The sequence below is a fragment of the Cygnus olor genome, chromosome 5 (genome assembly GCF_009769625.2).
Source record: "Cygnus olor isolate bCygOlo1 chromosome 5, bCygOlo1.pri.v2, whole genome shotgun sequence".
Classification (NCBI taxonomy): Eukaryota; Metazoa; Chordata; class Aves; order Anseriformes; family Anatidae; genus Cygnus; species Cygnus olor.
Genome location: NC_049173.1, coordinates 25258707 through 25277581, shown reverse-complemented (window position 1 = coordinate 25277581; position 18875 = coordinate 25258707). Strand labels below are relative to the sequence as shown.

The 18875-nt window shown below is 37.4% G+C and overlaps 1 long non-coding RNA gene across 2 annotated transcripts; it reads left to right on the top strand.

Annotated features, from left to right (window-relative positions):
- Nucleotides 1–2084: 2084 nt before the first annotated feature.
- Nucleotides 2085–18405, top strand: LOC121071541. Of its 2 annotated transcripts, none has more exons than XR_005820681.1 (4): nt 2085–2193; nt 2377–2546; nt 10498–10630; nt 16395–18405. It is a non-coding gene; the product is annotated as an uncharacterized LOC121071541 (long non-coding RNA). The 2 variants fall into 2 exon arrangements; XR_005820682.1 differs by lacking the exon at nt 2085–2193 and adding an exon at nt 9287–9502 and having other exon boundaries at nt 2425–2546.
- Nucleotides 18406–18875: the final 470 nt, after the last annotated feature.

Below are 18875 nucleotides of genomic sequence, written 5' to 3'. Positions count from 1 at the left end.
CTGCATTTTTAGTATAAAATTGGGAACTTTGGGGCTCAGATGTTATGAGTTATATTGTTGGTATTTTGCATTTTACAGGTTTATAATTCTGTATGCGCTCAGTTTATGTTTCTGCAGTTCTCATTACCATAATCTGTAAACACACAAGGCAATAATGAAGAAGAAAATCTAAAATGTTTTGACTTTCTCCTATCCTCACATACACCATACTTAACCTTTCAGTTATATTTGTGCATATTTCTGTCAATTTTTTTCCCAATTTATTTTGAGAAAGCTGGGATATGCAGATATTTCCAGTGTTCTACAGCATAAACTGGAATATGGTTTTGTAACAAACTAAAGATATCCCTGTTAATGTGGCTGATCTACGACCCAGTTTTGCTTTCCCATAAACCCATGTCATTCCCAATAGATAGAGCTCTGAAGTCCTGCATATGCACCCAAGCAGAGGATTAGGCAATCTGCTCCCCGAGTATTCACGTGCCTAAAGCTGATTCAAAGCTTTATGTTTTTTGTCAGCAATGAATAAAAGAAGGGAACAAGGGTTGGGCTGCTCTTGACTCAGGAAAGGAAGAGACAGTTGAAGGGGATGAGGGTAGTCAACCTTGTTGATCCTGCTGCTGCTGAGGAGGCAAAGTCATGGGAAAATGATTGCTGCTGATGAGAGGGGCCACCATTCTGTCAGACACTCTCAGAAACACAGCAGTCTGGGAGAGGCTTTTCAAGACTTGTATAGAAACATAAGGTCATTTTTCTGCTCCAGCCATTTGTTGCTGTTAGCAACTGCCTGTGTTACTTATCCTATACTGAACTGTGTATTTACACACACACACATATATATGTGTATGCAAATTTGTGTATGAATACATACACATAAACCTTGTGTACATAAACACATAACACATAAACGCACACACACTTGGTGGTTTTCTAGTATATCAGAACCTCTTCTTGGCATATAACACATACTACAATATATTGCTAACAACAGTGGAGATTTTGCTTAATTGCCTGTGCTCTTTTGGAGCAGAAGGGACAAGTTGCTGTGGTTAACATGAAAGTATGCAGGCCACAGTGTTGTCTTAAGCTACAAAGTTTCCTACTATTTACTATCAGACTTAGCACAGCACCAAATGATGTATCTTTATGTTCAGTTGAAATATGTTTTTCTAAATGCAGATGCCCAGGCAGAAAAAGACTGCAACAATGACATGCAAGAGCCAGAAACCTTACTCCGAAGTTATAAGTTTGTTCTTGTTCCATGCAGACATAGTCAGCACTGAGCAATTAATATCTTTCTCTCCATACCCAGATTCAGCCAGGAGATGTCTTTCTTTCCTGGAAAATGGCACAACCTGATTGGTAACAGATGAAGCAAAACACCCTAGGAAGTAAGCAGGAATTCACTACGCTATATGAATATTTATTTTTTCTGTTCAAACACAATGATCAAAACCTAACATTTTAACCTCTGGAGATTTCTGGATGTGCAAATCAGATGCTAAATAGCAGTGTTGGGAAACTATTAATAAAAATCTAGTTTGCTCCGCTAGTAAAAAACAAAAAAACAAACAAACAAAAAAAAAAACGGAGATTTCTTATCTCCAATTTAAAGTATGTCCCAAGTGAATACATTCATCACTGCAGAATTTTTTGTCCTAATACATCAGTTAATAGCAGGAGAACTGGAGCCAGATGCAGCTACAGTCTGTACACAGAAGCTGCAGAGCTCTGTGTCTGTATCTGTATCATGCCACCTGCAGGCAGCAGATGGGGAGGAAGGAAACGTGGATGATTTGTACCTGGAATAACTATGGACTTTAGGACAGTTCACAGAAAATGCTGTATTTAGAAAAGAAAGAAAACCTGTATTAAAGCTAAGTAAGGCACTATAGTGGTGAATAACACTGATGAGCCCTTCCAGCACGAGAAGCTGTGTTGAACCAGCATGGGGAGATGCTGAGGCCAAGTTGCCATGACCTAGGAGTGAACATGAGAGCTCACGTTTCAGAAAATGACTCAAGCACAAGCACTGCCTTGCTCCTGGTGCTCTGTGGGGCATGGCATATTAGTGCTACTGCCTAAGAACTGCTGCAGCCATGCAATCAGCTATGTGCCAACTCACTACCACAGGGGGGTGATTTTTTAGGATTTACTGCCTGTCTGAAGATAGAGATTGCCATCTGGATCTCAGTGAGTAGTACTTCTGGGCAAATCCCTCTAGTGCTGGTGGGAACCAAGCCATGAAAAAAATGAATGCCTTCTTATTTCTCTTTCTTGAGGTGGTGACACCCAGCTAAAACACAGGAAAGAAGGATTTAAGCGAAATGACAAGCTGATGGCACTTATCTAACCTATTACTTTTAAACACACCAGGTTAATCTCCTTGATTGGAAAGCTTTAAGATTCACTTCCTAGAGAGCTCCCAGTGGCAATCATTAGAAAAGTAAAAACTACACCTAAATCTTCTCTTCTGAAAGTCTACACGAAGGAGGATCATGCCCTAAAATTTGCACATCAGACCACTGTATAAAAGAGTGAACAAGGTAAACAGTTATGTTTTGTGTATTGTTTCTTTTCATCAAGGATTATTTTCCTTTTACAAAAGGATGAGTCTATGTAGAAACAACAAAAGCAGGATCTGTCTTAAAGAAAAACTAATGAAATTTGAACAAAACTTCCAGCCAGTTACAGCAAAAAAAGTAACCTTATGATATGAGGAATAGATTCTTTTTATGTCCCTATCAAATCTGAAATATATTTTGAAAAGTCTTTTTTAAATGTCTGTTTGGAGGAAAAATCATGACTGTACATCAAATGAATCAGTGCAGACATTTCTAAGCACTAGTAAACTAAGTCATGGAAGGCTTAGGTTCCATGGTTGCCTCAATGCTAAACAATACATGTTTCAAATATGCTGCATGCTTATTTCAACACATGAAGCACCTGCTGTTGAGATTTCAAATTAATATGTAATAAACCCAGTAGTTTCTACCTCCTTATTCTGTCTTTCCTTTCTACATTGCATCTTCAATATGAATTATCTTCACCTTGCTTGCCTTTTTTAGAGTAGAGGTTTCTGTGCTTAATCTTTGAATGCAAAGTGTTATGGGGATTAATATCCTATTTCAAAATTGTTTAGAGTAAATATTATATTTCTTAAATATTAAAATTATTAGCAAATTATTAAAATATAAGTTAACTAGATTAGACATTGAAAATGATTTAGAAGCCTGTGTATGTTAATTTTTGTTTTCTCTGTGAATCTTCAGCTGGGATCAAGTTTTAAATCTCCAGTATCTGTGACAAACCCAAATATTTGACTTCCATTCCTTGTTTCCACTGCAGAGGTATTCCTAAAACCTTTATAATAATAGCATTATGGTCACATCAAATAATCTTTAAACTTTGAATGAAAATATTTGTAAAAGCAACTCACAATGCCTAAAAATAGAGCATGTTTTCTAGGGACAAACTCCTTTGAGCAACATGATTTTTCATATCTGGTGAAATGCTGACTATTTTTCAGTCACGTAGATGTTCTGCAGATAGAAGATGTTTTACTTTTATGTTAGTAATTGTGTATCTGGAACCACACATTTCCTTTATGTACAAAGAACAAAAGCACTTCCTCTTTCTATCTCAACCACCACTTATCTCCCTGGGTCATATTAAAAAACGAATGGAGTCAATCTTGCCTCTGACGAGAGGAAATGTAGTGGTGACAAATACATATCCATTGACTTTCTGTTGCTGTTCTGGAGTGGAGACAAACTGAATGACAATCTAAATGTGTTGTAACAATGCACCGAGAAAATAAAACCAGCTGACACGTCACCCACAAAAAAAAAAAAAAAAAAGTGTGCTCAATAGACTGGATAGGTTTTAAATGCTTCCTGGTGTAGTAGTTAGGAATTGTAGTAAGTTATTTTTCAGACAGCTGGGTTACACTTATGACATGGTCACATGATACCTGCTGCACATAAAGATGTGTTTGAAAGTAATGCCAGGCAATTAAATGCCTGCAAATCTAGCAGCATAGCAAGATTTCAGATTTATCTAATCTAAAATATGTAATTCTATGAAGACTCTTTTAGGAAGATATTTTCAAATTTTTAAGATATAAGGGACACCTTTCTCTCCCATTGAACAGAGTGTTAATAGTATTATTTGTGGTAAAAAGTTAAAAAATACTTTGGCATATGCTATCATGTGATCTTAAAGCAAAAGTGAACTTGAACTTGACACAGCTTTCTGATGATAATGAAATGTCCCTTTATACGTTCTTGATCTCTCTTTCACCCACTGCACCTGATTTTGAAGTTATAAAGTTTATTTGAAATATAAGCATATGCATTTTTTATTGACCAACGTATTAGGAAAGATTCAGGAGATAAGCTACAAATGGAGAGTTGACTGCATTCAGCAATTTTATAAATAATACAGATATATAACAAGTGGGAATCCCTTAATTTACATTGGAATTTATTTTTCATGAATTAAGTCCTATAGCACACAAATGTTAGTTCTGTATAGACAATTGAATTGTCTACATTGTCTAAATTGAACATAAATTGAAGATTCAAAGAGAAACATTCAACCACCTTGATAATCACAGGTTAATGGTATGGAAAACTGAAAATCTATGGATTCCCTTTTAGGTTTCAGTTTTGTTAGAGACTCTTTTCTTATTCTACCCTATCCATAGTCTTGGCCTTTGTCCAAGGGTCCTGTTTTCCTTCTCACTTCTTTCTCTTTGTTGGTTGCAGCATGTTTTGAGTATTTATGCCTTTCCTTTGCTGTAGGGATGTTAAGAAATGTGCATTTTTCTGGACAGAGATGACAGCTGTAGCAAGCTGTACACAGAAAGATGCTAAGGATTTGGGATTTCAGTAACTGCAGACAGAAGTTAGAAGAGGGTGAGAAAAGAAGACGTGAAAGATATGAAGAGGAAAAGAATACTGAGGGGACAGAGCAGTATACTTCAGCACCATGACTCAGAAGATGTCTAAGGAAATTCTGATCTTTCCAGGTGTGGCAGGTAGAAGGTGATTTAATGCGTGCAACATTGCAATAAGACTTTCATCTTGTATACACTGGTCTTAAATGCTTATATCCTTACCACTTCCCCTTAACTCAGCAAAGGAATCTTCCTGTTCCTCCATAAGACAGCAAGCAGAGCTTTTGGACCCAGTCATGAGATGTATTTCAAAGGTTATATACATATGGTTGATTGAAAGCTGACTGGCTTCTAGCATCTTGTTTAGCCAGCTCTGTATTTTAATAGTTTAGCCAGCTCTCTATTTTAATTTTTCTGCATTTGTATGCTGGATACCAAAATATTTTACATATCCAGTTTCAGGTGGGTTATAAGGAAATAAGTAATGCTTTTTCTAGATTTGACTTAAATGATTCATTATGCTCTCACAAGTCCTGTGATCATAGTATAGCTGAAAAAAATAGGCAGGTTTTTTTTTCTACACTAACAACAAACATTGAGTCTATTAGATTAGAACATACAAGAAAAGTACAGAAGGCATCAACACTTTCTCCATGCTGAATTTTTAATGTTGCCAGAAATAAAAAATAAGAAGTATCAGCACTACTAGCTGTCTTCCCTTGGCTCTAGTGAGCAATATTGACATTATTCTGGATGTAAGTTCTTATTTCAGTAATGAAACAGTGTAAAGTTACACATTGTAAGGGAAAAATGTATGTACAATGGAATGTGTCTATTCCTCAAGCATACCCATCTCATCTCCATTAAAGAAGTTATACACTGTAATGATAGTCTTGATCAGTCTCAAGCAGTGACAATATAGAGCACCAGAAAAATGGGTTTAACAGATTTGTCTGATTGTAATGCAGTACCCTACAAGCTGGCAAGAAGGTAAAATGTTTAAACTAAAAGGGAAGAAAAGCTCATAAAATTAATCTGCATTTATTAACTTCAATTTTCAGAAAAGAGATGGGATTCCCAATTAGTGTAAGTGTAAACCACTGTGGCTGTATAGAATCCAGTAAAACTCCAGCAAAACTACATTGCACAGTTAAGATTTGCAAAGACATCTACTCCTCTGGTTCTCATTGAAGCAAAAAAGATGCCCTCAAAATTTGGTCTTTGGGCTTTTAAACCTAAATTCTCTCTAGAAAGGCAATAGCTTCTATATAAAAGTGGATTCTGTATAAAGCAGTGGCAAAGCAATCTTTTTAAAAATGAAAATTGCAAACTGAAAATACATTAGCTTTTAGTGTTTCCTGTAATTTAGTGATTCAAAGGACAGTGACTTTTTTTTTTTTTTTTGCATTGGAGGAACAAAAGGATTATTTCTATCAAGATTAAAACAAATTTATTTTTATTATCATTTCCATGACAAGCACACTTAGCACACCTTTTCGTGATCTTGCCTACAGTCTTTGAAAGTCACACGGAGAGGAGGAGATAATACAGACTTACACATGCATGCACATGCACAGTGCCTATCAAGCCTCCCTGCTGTGTGTGTTAATATAGTGCTGGTTTCTTTATTTGCCAGTTGTCATTAATGGTCTAAATGCATGTGCTATCTTGAGAAGTACTTTGATTCCCCTGTGCTTTTGTTAAACTACTGCCTCTTTCTCAACCCTGTAAAATAAGTGATGCAAGTAGTCAAGGGACTGATTTGCTTCCCACCCCCACAAAACAGTCTTTGGATTTTCCAACATAGTGTTTCATTTGCATGAGAAACTGTCATTTTAGAAGATAATTGGAAAAAATTGTATTTAAAAACAATCCAACAAAGCAGACATTCTGCACTTCTAAATCTCATTAGAGGTGCTTCAGGCTGTGTCATGATGGCCTGGAAATCACAGATATGCAGCTGTAACTCTAGATGAGGAGAAAATAATATAAAGATATATTTTATTTGCCTTTACATATGAATATCAAAGAGCAGAACTTAGTTGTCTGCTTTTTAAATGCAGTTTTGTTAGTGAAAGTCAGCTGAGGCTATCAAGGAAATAACTGCAATTTCTTTTCAGTCACTAGCAATTATTGTTATTATTTTCCTTTCTCTCGTTCTACCTTCCTTGACCTGTAGAGCTCAGAACGGCTTTCAAAAATCATGAATGATGTCTAGTAAGTAGACAAAAGTTTAGCAACAGGGGACTGAAATTAAGGGACTTGCTGAGGATAGCACTGCAAGCAGGAGATCTGAAAGTGGAACTCAGATTCTGGGATATCTGATCTTCTGTTTTAATCTGTCCAAAACTAAGTGCTGTTTTCAAGAACAGACTTTATAGGCCCATTCAATGGTGTTTTGATAGAATAAGACAATCTCTAAATGTAGTTTTTGCTGTGATTTCATCATGATTCTCACATGTGGTAAGGTTCAGTCTTGACCATATCAAAATTATACATTAAGTCTAAGCTGTTTGTCAAAGATCTTTTCTATTCAAGGAAAATGTTTCCAGGAAGTGCCTCCTCCTAGACCAAGACGAATGTCTGTGCTATTGTACTGGCTCACCCTGCCTGAGAGCGCCTGTCTCGCCCGAATGCAGTCTGGACTGTGGACCTGCAGACCAGAGGTCAGGTGAGGGCACTCCTGAATGAGAATTTGTTATAGACATCATTTCAGATATTTCTAATACTCTGTATTCTCCACAGAGACAGTTTCTGTTCAGCACTCAGGAAGAAGGGTACTAGGTTATGAACAATTCAAATTACTGCAGGAGCTATGTTTGACTCAAGTACAAAATTAATTTTATTATGTTAAGGATCAGAACTGGCACAACAAAACTGAATCCCTCCAATAGAAGACTAAGAGAGGCCCCCAGTGATTAAGAGGGAGGGCAGTTTTTTTAGTGTCAATGGCTTTCCAGCTGGAAAAGTCTTCCGACTGTATGCAGCAGCATGGTTTACTGCATTACATTATTCATAATTAATTAATTATCTACAAGTACTATGATACATAAAGCCAATAGTATCCCAGATAAAACGGTGGAGCAAGGTAGGTAAGTACGTAGTGGACTAAAGCTATGTGAAGATTTCACTTGGAGAGGCTTTCTGATTATAGCAAATTGTTTTGAAGGTTTATGAGGGCATATATTTACCTGGAGTTCTTCAGCCTTTCCATCAATGGCACCCTGTTAACTGATCCTTCTTTACCATTATATTTTCAAAAGGTGCATTCTCCATATACTACCATGGCTTTTCAATTTATGCTGCAAAATCAAGTTTATTATTTAATTGTTTTTTTTGTTGGTTTTTTTTAAACTTTATTTGAATGTAAGCTTAGGAGGTTTAGAATCCAAGAATTAATCTTAAGGAAAAAGCTCTCTAGCAGGAGATCAATATCACGCTCTCTATCTTGCTTTGGATCTTTGCACTTAAACTTGGATCTTGCTGGACCCACGATCCACACAAAAATGTACTTCTAATTTCCTTTAAAACCACTGGGCATGACACTTCTTAGTACCATTTGAGAACCTGTCCTGTAGTACAGTATAACACTTGCTGTCCATTTGCTGAATGCAAGCCAACATTTTTCCTGTAATTTTCTGTGGCTCAATATGCTGTTAATACAACTGCTTTCATGGTTTGCCATGCCAAAGGCAGTGACCCCTTCACTTCATATTAGAAATCTGCAGAGAAGACATTTGATTACGGACCCAGGGGTGGCATGTTTTTTCTAGTGAGAATGTTGCTTTCTAGGCAGACAAAAGTACCTGATACTGGGTCTTGCTGAAGCAGATCTGTAAAGCAGAAAAATATCCAAGAGAGGGAGAATGTGGCCACAAACCTAGGAAATCTGCATTTCTATTTAAAACACCACAGTGCTGGAAGTTAGCCTGCATTTTATACTTGGCTGGTTGGCATCCATAGGAATCATCTCACTTCATAACAAATCTGAAAACCTGGAAGTTTTTTTTTTTTTTTTTTTTAACTCAAATCACTAAATTGTCTTATTTCTGAAAAAATATTTATCCTCCAGGTCTCCTGTTTTGAAATTACATTAGCTCAGAGTATCCCCATTTAGTTGAAACTATCCCATAAAAACACAATAGGGTCTGACAAACTTGCTTTTATTACCTGTGCATGACATAATTTTAGTTACTACTAACACAGGTTACTTTAGACCTATGATACAAAAAAACGTGTTTAACAGACTTGATGATGCAAAAAACTTGTGTTTAAATATGCAAGGAGCTATCAGCTTCGATTTTCCAGACTGGAATGTACATTCAAGACAAGGGGACAGTGTGACTTTAATTGTTGATGTTGAATGTTGAATCTTGTGCTGGTTAGGGCAAGAACAACGCTGTAAGCTGCCACAAGAGAGGTCTTTGTTTAAAGAAGATTTCAGGTGTCATGAGCGTCACTGCGTATCTCCCACTGAGCCCTTTGAGATGATTACAGCCATCAGGGTCTGAGCCCTGGTTTGCCTTCCTCTTTTCCTCCACCTACTCAGCTGTCTCTCCCCCTCCTTTTGTTCATCAGTAACAGCTTAAAAGTTTTCTAAAGGTAAGAGGCTGGCTCCAGTTGCATGGAGTGTGTGAAATAACAAAGAAACTCCTCTGTATCTAATTCAGCAATATATGATTCATGCTGCTCTGTTTAGAAATAGCTATAAGTGAGCACTGCAGTGTTGAGTTCTGTTTTAGGAGGCCTGGGTTTTACTTTATAAATCCTAGCTACATATCCTTCTCCTTTTTACCCAAGTATGTTGGTTTACTCTCTTGTGTTATGCAAAACCTGGGTACAAAAATGTGTGACTCAAATATCTGAAAATACATTTTTTTTATTATCACTTACATACTAAATTTTTCATTCATGACTATCATCTTCTTAAGTACAACCGATTCATAATAGAAAAGCTGTTTTATGGTACATACTGTGTATAACTTAGCATTGTGCTCTAAGAGTGGACTCCTAAGTATACAGCATTTCTTTTCTGCTTTGTGATTCTCAGGTCAACAAAGATGTATACAAAGTGTTGCATATGTTTTCACTATATATATATATATATGTATATATTTGACATATTTCTTGAGACAACAGGGACTTGACAAAACCTCATGTGTCTTTATGGTATGTCAGCTAGTAAATACTTTTCAATCATTAATTAATTACTGAGAGTAAATCTTTACCGTAGGATGGTAGAACATTTCTCAGTTCTCTGTCTAGCAGCATAGTTACATTTGGTACAAACTTTGTCTTTATATTTGCTTGTTAAAAATATCAAATTATGACACATTTAAACAATTATGACTTTTAGCTTTAATAACAAATTATGCACTTTCCAAAAAAAAAAAAAAAAAAGTTTAATCTATCCTTTAAGTAGCCTTTATTCTCCTTTTTAATTGCTTTTTAAGGTAACATTTTACAATATTCTAGAGAAATGTGATACATCCATTTGAAATGAGTTCATTGCTTCTAAGTAGTAGCAGTGAGTCATCTGTGATTGCTCACATCTCTGCCTTTGTCTGACTTCAAATAATTTTCTCCCTTCCCTTCAGACCTTCTTTTCAAAACATTGTCCCTTTCCCGGAATGTCCTCTTCTACTGGGTATTGAAAGTCACATTTCATGGTGTGACTGTATGGTATTTTAAGATGCCTTTAGTGCTACTGGAAGATGATGCTACCATAAGGTAATCAAATCCACTGTGCTCTCCCCATCTCCATAGTGAAACTGGAATTCCTCAAGATCTTAGCCTAGGCTCACATTCATAAGCAAGTTTTTCTCACTTCCTCTTTGCTTCAGGAAGGAACACAGCATATGACCAGAGCAGGTGTAACTCTAATGTTCAGGGAAGTCTTTGGAGGAAAAGGATGATTAAGAGACTATGGATGTCATTACAGAAGCCCTTGCTCCAGAAGTGAGTAACAGGTGTCCTAAATACACAGGTTCAGAAGCTATGGGAGTAAAAGATGCAGCTCTTCCGAGCAATGCTGATTACGAATAACTCCCCACATGGGGATGAAGCTTAAACAGTTCAAGCAGTCCTTCATTGGATTGCCCTGCCCAGAAGTAAGGCAGGAGAAAAACATCGTTTTTCAGAAGAATGTGAAGTAGCAAGGTTTTCCCCAGAGAAAGGAATTGTGAATAATCCCTATTTGCCACAAACAGGTAATTAATACCAGAGTGAACTGACCCTGGGGTTTGAAAACCTTCCTATACTTTTGATTTCACAAAACCCACGTACCGCCCCCTCCCCTTTTTTTTTTTTGACGTAGGAAAAATACAATTCCAAAACAGAAATTATCTTAAATGAGGAAGAGAAACTTCAATCTGAAAATGTCCACATGGGTTGTTTTGACCACATAAGTGCTTTTCCTCAACTTTTATTAAATTGGAAGAAACATTGATTTTTCTCTCACAAGATGTTTTAAGCTTTATGTACGGTGTTTCACAGTGTCTAGACATCTTTGTTGTTTATTTGTTTATTCTGTTAGTCTAGATTTTTTCTTCCTGGGAAATCTTTCATTACTAATTTCATTTTTCTTATCTACACTCTTCTTTTACTGTTCCTCCTTCTGTCCATGTTCTTCTTCTCAGTCAATGGGTCCTCACATTCCAGAAATATTTGCAAATATTTTGAAATTGTGACGGTGCTTTGGTGTAGTTTATTTGACATGACAAAGTTAATGTATTTGCTTCAGGAAAACAGTCTAAGCTTAAAAAGTGGTTATAATTTTACAAAGCATTTCTATTGGAGCAAATTTTTCTTGAACAATCTGAGCCTTTTCAGGCTGTCATTTAACAGAAGACTGTAAGACTTAGACTGTGTGTCCGTATTGGCATAAGACAGCATTCTTACTCATTGCCCATAAAGTTTCATATGCAATATAATCACACATGAATATATTAATTATACTGTTCCTGTGAATGTTGTTATAATGTTAACTTGCAGTGTTGAATTGAGAGCAAAATAAAAAATAATGAGGTCAGAGGAACTAATAGCCAAGCTATTTTTGATGTGGGCTGTCAAACTGGTTTTCTTTTAGTATTTCCTGATAGACTTTTCCTCTAAAATATCTAGTTTCTAATATATAGTTATGTGTCAGTGTCTTTGTTAGAAATTATGTATTAGCAAAAGGATCAGGAACTTAAATTTTTTTTTGCAATAAAGCTGGATCAGTCAGAAAATAAAAGGACAGGAGGAACTGAAACTGCTTTCAAGTTTCTTTTCCAAATTTACTCTTCTACAAATTGAACATTTGTTTTATAACAGTAGGGTAAGAGGTTCAAAGCAATATGTACTGAAAATCATAGCAATACTACATAAATCCTCACTGAGGACACAGGCTAATGGACCAGATAATACCAATGGCCTAATCTGAAGCCTCGGATGTCAATGAGGTCTTGCCATTGACTTCAGTGAGCTTGGAATCAAGTCTGCAAGGAAGGCATTTCTTTTGCCATTTCCTCATGGCTTAAAACAGGACATTTTGATGTGAAACATTTAGGCACGTAAAATTCTAAATTTCACCTGCTTCTTCCATTCCCCCTAAGCAGACCCACACCCAGCCTGAGCAGCTGGTTATGTGTCTCCTAAAGTGCATGTGCAGTGTGGACTCAGGGGCTGCACTGCAGCTATGGACTCAAGTGCCAAGGTGCACAGCTGACCTTGGTAACGTGAATCAAATGAGGCTGCTAGATGGGGAATTTGGATGAGAATTTCGTGTTGCAAGGGTGCACATTGGAGTTATTTCATGAGAAACCAATGCTGCCTTCTGATCTGAATACTGTATCAATAAACAAATAGTAGAGAGCTGGGGGGTAAGGACTGGGGACTCAATATAAGGGCATGGACCTGTTGTAATGAGCCAGAGGAGGGCCACGAGGCTGATCAGAGGGCTGGAGCACCTCTTCTATGAAGACAGGCTGAAGGAGTGTTGGTTGAGAAGGCTGGAGGGAGACCTTACTGTGGCCTTCCAGTACCTAAAGGGGGCCTACAGGAAAGCTGGGGAGGGACTCTTTGTCAGGGGGTGTAGCAGTGGGACAAGGAGTAATGGCTTTAAACTAAAAAAAAGGTAGAATTAGATTAGATGTTAGGAATAAATTCTTTACTCAGAGGGTGGTGAGGCACTGGAACAGGTTGCCCAGAGAAGCTGTGGATGCCCCATCACTGAAAGTGTTCAAGGCTAGGCTATACTGGACTTTCAGCAACATGGTCTAGTGGAAGGTGTCCCTAGCATGGATGGAATCTATACATGTTGACTCCCTGGGCACACTGGGGAGGTAGAAATGTCTAGTAATTTATTTGAAAAAAAAAAAAAAAAAAGAAAGAAAGAGGAATACTTAGAAATTGGAGAAGGTACTTTACTTCTGAGAAAAAGGTTGGGCTAGTTGACAACACAGCTTCTGTTATCCAGTACTATACTGAACCTCTCGACCTTTTCTCCCTCATGTTCTAGCTTTGTCTCCATCTCCTAATTATGCAGGAGGGAGAGGCTATCTTTCTTTGTAGAACCAAAAATAAAATTAAATACAGATTAGCATAAAGTTATTTATCTTTTCCCTTTTCCTTTTCTTCCCCTGGCTTTAAACTGCAAGCAGTGTTCAAATGCTTTAAATATATTTATCTGAGTAAAACTGTGTAGCAAAGTACTTACCAGCTGAGCATGCACTTACCTCATGCTGTACATTCCTCAAACATGGCAGGTTACCAGCTACCCTTTAATAACACGTATCTATCAGATGGACAACACAACAGATACATGGAACTGAATGGAGGAAAAAAGACTTCTCTGAGAGTCAGAGTCCTCTTTGCAAGCTTTTAAACTACTATGTCACCTCTCAGTTAGAAGCTGTTAAACATATCCATACAAAGATTGAGATGACTGCAACCTTTTAAACAAGTGTGAGATTTTGTGGTGGAGGTAACAGAATCCTTTGCATGTACTTTTCAGTAAACTGAACTTACCCTGCAGACGTCCTTCACATTGTCAGAACTTTGTTGTATAACCCTGGCACCCTCTATTCCATCTGTTTTCCTCTGAATAGCCTCTCCCACCACCTTTATCACCACACTATTTGAGTACCATTCGTAAGTGCATTAAGCATCCTAAGCATCATCTGTTATGTTTGTCCTCTGGTCCTCTCCATAAGGAGTGTAATGTGCTCAGTAAGGTGCTTTGTTCTGATAGGGTTTTTGTTGGGATAGATTTTTACATGTACATAAAAACAGAATAAAATCTGCCTTGACTTTAGAGGAGAAGGTGAGGATGTCAGGGATGTTCTGGGTTCCCAGTTCATGGGAGAGTTTACTCCACAGATTGGACCAGTCCCTGGGAAAGTTGTGTTTTCCTTCCTGCACTTCCAGAAGGTACTACTGGGCCTTTCCAGATCTCAGAGGCTATTTTAGATATCTGGACCCCGACCATAAGTCACTTCCAGGAAAATACTCAAGACCTTGAATTTGATTTGGGTGCTTTTGAAATCTTCCAGCAAGGCAGGAGAGGACAGCATTGCAGTGTTCCCAGTAGCTTTTGTTACTGAAGAGGCAGTTGTCCTTAATCTTGTGCTTTCTGCCTCAGATGAGAGCTACAGCTGAGTTCACCAATCTGTCAGGACACTTTTTAATGCTGCCTCAACAACAGACTTTATCTTTGCCTATAGGCTCTCACCTTCCTTTCTGGGAAAACATCATACACTGATTTAATTCCTTCTCAGAAACCTCCAGAATTTTTAAAAAACTTGTCTCAGGTCTTTCATAAAGCTGTTGGCCATCTTTGATTCCTGAAAATGCTTTCATTAGTCATTTCATTTTGGTTTGAGAGAAGAACTTCAGAAACTTTAGAAATTAAAAAAAAAATGAATAAAAAATGGATGGGAGAGGCAGACAGTCCTCTGACACAATCCCATTTGTGAAATTTACAGGGTGTTTCTATATGCGCTGTGTTTTGTTTTGCTTATCTCTAGCATAGACACATACGCAGATAGCTGAAGTCAAGTCAGTTCCCGGGCCCTGCATTTATTATCAAGAAATTCTGTGAACTGCAAAAAACAGCTAGTGCATGAACTTATACAAGTTCGCTCTTGAACGGTGTTTCTGTGGCTAAACTGGGGGTTGTACTGTTTCCTCCAGTTGTCTGACACTAAAGCACCTGCTGTAACGAATAGCTCTGAAGTAGCGCAATTGATTTCAGTGTGAAGAAGTAATGGGTGAATGAATTAGGTAATAAAATAAAAGTGTTTGTCCAGAGGTGAGGTGAGGCATGGAATTTAAAAACCTACAAGGAATTTGCAAGTCTTGCTGTAAAACTCACGATGTTAGATGGGAGCTCAGTGCAGCGCATTCTGTTACTGTTTTCAAAAAAGCAGAAGAGTCTTGCAGAATTACTGTGGAGGCTCTTGCTACACCTAGAATTAATTCTGACTCTCTGCTGAGTTATAAGTAATGTAGCACTAAGTTCTAGCCTTATCTCTGCTCAGTTGTACAGGTTTCTCTAAGTGATTCTTAAACCCATTTAATGAAACCTGGCAATACACTCAGGGTGGTTTTGGCCTCAGTTTTTAATTAAACTGATAAATTGAGGAATATAGATAAGGTCTTTGTTGCAGTTAGTGGTATGTAATTTCTATATGCATGCTGATCCCAGCTTCATGACAGGGCTTTTGCTAACTTTAATTATTTTGGTCATTTCTCCCTTTAAATAAACAAGGACAGATAGTAAGGTCATGTCAGAGCTGTAATGTTCAGAAATCCTACACCAACCTTTTTGCTCTGTTAGATCATTCTCATCTTCTCTACAGTTTAATTTTATTGTAGCTGATGTGCCAGTGTATAGCTGTGTGAAAAGGATTTTTGTTTTCTTATGTGTCCGATAAAATCTCCTTTACAGACAAAGCAGAGGTTTCCAGACTCTAGTTGAGAGATCATATCTAATCATTTCCTCAGAACCCAGTGTCTCACAGGTGCTAATAGGAAGAGCAGTAGCTCCTTAAGCTTGTTTCTGTAAAGTCTCTCTAGGCCACAAAACATGGATAGTGGCCTGCAGAAGTTATAGAAAACATCAATAGATGTAAAGGCTCTGTGCTGAACAGAGGTTAACTGGGTGGCATCCAGAGGTCTCTTGCAACCTGAATTATTCTACGTGTATTTATCACATTACTTTGTTCATTTAGGGTTGTTTAGTTGCATATTGGTCTGCAAGACATGATGAAGGTTGTCAAGGTCCATGGAATCAAGAGTTTGGGGGCTTTAAAGCATTATCTTGAATGTTGCCCTGTCTGATACCACTATCCCATTCTGCTTCACTGAGGGTCTGGAACCACACACATATGATTCCTTACAAAAGTGTATTATTAATATTTTGACTACACATAACCTCTGCTGGAAGAGAAAGGGTGTTGGGGAAATGTGGTTGTTATGACTGACATAGAAACCCTGTGACTTGTTTTTGCAGTGCTATACCATTCTGTTGAATGGCTGGAGGGATTTATGATGCACGAAGTGCAAGATGACAACTATTCTGGAGGATAAGATATGTGATCTGGAAATGTGAAGCTTGGCATAGTGCAGAATCAAAGAACATCTTTTCTGGCAACTAGATTTCAAATTTATTACCACAGACTCCACAAGAAAAGGGTTAGAGGCAAGGAAACTGGTGAGGTTGCAAATTGAGCAAGTGGACTAGTGATCTGTAAAAAGAGACACTTTATCCAGTTAATGATATTGTCTCAGTATCAGATCCTTATTGAGTTATCTACTGAGGAACAGAAGACAAATTTAGAGGGACATCTTCGATGAACATCTTTACTATAAGAAATGAACTGGAACAGAGATCTCCTTAATATATTTTAAACTCAAGAAGATGCAGTCCATAGATTATATGAAAATAAACGTAAAGAAAATTCATAAAGGAAGGAGGGACAAAAAATGTGCTGTTTTCCAAGTGCAAAGTTATGGAAATGTAACAGTAGTGTTGGATGTGATGACTGATCAATGCAAATCATGCTCTGCTGACAGTTCACATTGGAACAAAAAAATGTGGAACAGCACGAATAGTAAAGGTTTGAGAGCTGCAGAAGAAAAGCAAAGAAAAAATCAAATGATTTTTCTGGTTTTATGAACAACATAAGAGAGAACATCTTGGAGATGAGTGGATGTACAGCTGACTGGTGGGAAACAGAAGATTTTGATTTTCTGGAGCACTGAACTTTGTGACAGTTTACTGGGAATTGGTGCCATTTGCCCAGAACATGCTGTATCTTATGGGTAGGGAGATAATTTTCTCAGCTAGAGACTAGCTTGACTAAGTAAGAAGACAAGTAGCTACATGAACCAAGGGTGTAAGGACAATACAGGCAGTAACCATTTAAACTCAGTGTGTCATAAACGAAGTGGTTTGATATGGCAAGAATGTGAAGGCAAGACATTTTTCACTAAATATTTACCCATGCTACAAGACTGACTAATGAGCTAGGGGAAATTGTAATTCTCACTGATGAGAAAAAATTTGGTTTAACTGGCAGTATTGAAGCCTAGTGGGAAGATCTGTATGAGGAGAATGTTAAAATCTCTATCTGTAGCCTGTTTAGGAAGTATAGAGTGAAAAAATAAATTTTATATTAAAGATACCATTGGTAACTCAGGACTACAACATCTCGAATGCATATGAATCAATGTACTAACTCAAATGCTCAAGAGATCAGAGCTGCACCAGAGGATTTCATGAATGCCTATGTGCACACTTGGTTTGGTAATGTATAGAACAAACAACTGTACGCCAAAGGACCCTAGCCTGGGAGCTGTAGACAGATAGTGAAAGACACAGCTGCAAAATGTCATTAGATTTCTAAAAATAAAAATTAAAAAAGAGATTTTTTTTCTGATAAAAAGGTGTCTGTCCTCCTGTACTTTGAATGCAGTGACTCACTCTATACTTTCAAGTTGTCATGAACTCAAACCTTTCAAAGACAGAATGTTGCAAATGTTAAATATTTTTTTTTCTCAAGCCATAGTTTTTGCCATAAACTTCGCATTAATACTAAGTGGTTAGATGTTGCAAGTTAGGCATGTCCACCAAAGACGTTGACCTGCACAAAAACAAATATTTTTGCCTTCTCAGGAAAAATTAATAACTCCATTAAAGACAAGAGCTAAAAAACGCTCTATGAAGTATCTGTTTTCTGCTGGCTTATAGGACAATAGTCCAGAAAATGCATCAGAATTCTGGGGAAATTGAGCCTAGCACACCATGAGTGCCAGCAGAGGGGCATGCCCTTTTGGTTCTCTGCCAACCTGTATAAACTGATGGAGCTTGGTATCCATCAGGAAGGAGCAATCTGCTTCTACCCTGTCTGTCTTACTTAGGGAAGACTGAAGCCTCTCCACGCAGTGGAGAACTTACTCCTTTCAGCAGAGCACAATTTCAGTGGATTCCTCCTCTGGCCATGCTCATATTTGTGCATTCGACACTTAAGCTCAACTTGTTTAAAAACAAAATTTTATTAGTTTCTCTGATGTAGAGATTTCAGCATTTTGACAGGCCTTATTCAGTGACATGAACAAATATGTCCAAAGGCAGAAAATTTATTCTCCTGGAAATTAAACCAAAGCAGATTCCACAGAAGGGAAAAAGACATAGATTTATTTATTTGTTTATTTATTTATTTATTTATTTTTATCAGAGATATTCATCACTAGATATCTAAAACCTCTGCCATGGCACAGATCCTTCATTAGATGTAGGTGCAGATGAACTACACATCCTACTCTGTGCAGAGCAATACAGCACAGCAAAAATCAAGATCCAATCCAATGTTCTCTGTTAGCTAAGGTGTAAAATAAAGCAAATAAACATGAAAACCCCTTTGACACTGAATCGTGTAGATTCACAAGACAGATTGTTGCAGTGCTCAAAAAGACAATCTTGAAAGTGTTT